Genomic DNA, 2,201 nt, shown 5'->3' on the forward strand with positions numbered 1-2,201 from the left:
GTTTAGTGGCCATGTTATTTTGGTTAAACTGGAAATATCCCAGCCACAGAAAACACTTCTGAAGCTGGAAGACATGGGCCAGAGACTTGTCATCAGAGGACGGGGACAAAGATCTTCATCCCCAGTTCTATAACAGGAGAAGGCTATTGATGCTGTCCCCTGTGGGTGACCTGCAAGCTTGCCAGGGATCTGGCCAGGTTTTCATCCAACTGATCAAGCTCAGAAGGATGCAGTCGTGCAGGATCCTCTCCGGGTAAAAACAGAAAACCACATAAGACAGGAAGTCAGCAGTCCTCAAGTGCTCAGGCCAAAAAAAGAAGTGAAAGAGACAGGCTAGGTGGGAGTGAGTACCAGACCGGGGTTATAGGTGGTGGCAAAGGAGGACAAGCAGAGGGGAAAGAGCACTTGTGCCAGAAGGGAAAACAGGCATCCTGCAGCTGCAAACACAGCTGATGACAGAGAGTGCATTAGAACATAAGACCAGCGAGAAGACGTAAGATGCAAACAGAGCCTTTGCCTAAGACCGAAAGATCACAGGGGCGTAGTGGGCTCAGCCACAGATGGAGTCCAGTCACCTGTCTGAGGAACGTGTATTGTAGCCACAGCACCAGTTATGGGTGGGGATAGATGCCCCTCCCAAGTCCCACAAAATCGCGTCAGCTGTATCAGTTCCTATGCTCCTGAAGGGGGAATAGATGCCCCCACCCAAGTCCCACAAAATCGCGGCAGCCATATCGGTTCTTATGCTCCTGAAGGGGAATTCACACTGAGACACAGGTAGTGTGAACTGGTGGTGAAGATCAATCTCAACGAGTGACTGACAAGCTGCTACAGCCAGCTCAAGGCTGACTGTCAGGAAGGTTCATGATGGTGTGGGCTACGGAAAACTCATGAACCAGTCCTTTGAAGGCAGCCGCAGGCGAGGCTGTCTGGAGTGGAAGCCCCATGAACTGCATCTGTGTGTCTTCTTCCGGCCCTGGATCTGTCCCGGAAGTTTGGTACCCAGGCATCCCTGGGAACTGAGGTTGTTAGGCTGCAGCAGCCGCGCACGGTTTCCGAGTAAAGCCGGGTACTGACTGTTCTGCCCACAGTGTGTGGGGTCTTGCATCACGCTGAGTTTTCTGAGGTTTGGCATTGTTGGTGGAGGCTGTCAGTCTGTTGCCAGGCCAGGCTGACCCCTACTGGGTTACATCTGAGCCTCACAGCTTCAAGGACTTGTCCAGCCAGTGAGGTGCGGAGTCCCCATACGGCAGCTAGATGTGAGACAGGCTGAAACCAGCGTCAATTGCGCTGGGCACAGGCTTCTGACCAATACTGGCATAGTTCTAGAGGCTCCCCTAACCTGGAAATAAATGCCGCTTGCGGTTGGAGAACAGGCGGTGCCGACGATTCCTTAGCCATCGAGGTTGGCGCACTGGGTCATTCTTGCTGTCGCAGAGGTCTATGATCTCGTATGTAGAGTAGGTATGTCCCAGACTTACTGTAAAGTCAGAAAGTGTGAGAACACACTCAAGTCTGCCCTGCTGTCACGCAGGCCTCTGCATTATGCCAGGGGAGCTGAGAGACTCCATCTGTGAAATCTACTCTGCATGCAGGTCCTCAGTTTCCACGAGAACTGAGTCTCTCACTGTGACGAGCCTAGCACTGGACTCCTAAACAAAGCAGGTGCTAGCTTTAATGTCCTGCTCCCCAGATGATCTACTAAGATGGAGGAGGCCTAATGTAATTCCGGGGGATCATTTTAGGGTATCAGTCTGGTGGAAGTAGAGTTTCAGACGTTCTTCACTCGGGAAAGCCATCACGGGTGACCTGGACCTGAGTTTCAAGAGTAAAGCCTGAACTCAGTCCTCCCACTCTTTGCGGCACTCTGGACTGCCTGTAGTTAAGGAAGGGATGGTGCAGGCAATTCTTTGTGTCTTGTTCTATGTGTCCTTGCATTTTCTTCTACTAGAATTGAGCATGATGGCCCTGATTTCCTTAGCAGAGGTTACTTGGTGCATTAGCAGATGCTGAACTTGCTGCTTCTGCAGAGAGGATTTTCCTTAGCTGCCATCTTGCTCACCTCTGATACTGCAACTTTCAGGCAGTAGTAGGATTTTCAAAGCAGAATTAAGGAGACAAAAGGAGAAAGGACAGGAGGAAGAGGTTCTGAGAAAAGCCACACACAAAATCCTTATAAAGAAGGGAACAGATATCATGAA

The sequence above is a fragment of the Arvicola amphibius genome, chromosome 7, assembly GCF_903992535.2.
Source record: "Arvicola amphibius chromosome 7, mArvAmp1.2, whole genome shotgun sequence".
NCBI lineage: Eukaryota > Metazoa > Chordata > Mammalia > Rodentia > Cricetidae > Arvicola > Arvicola amphibius.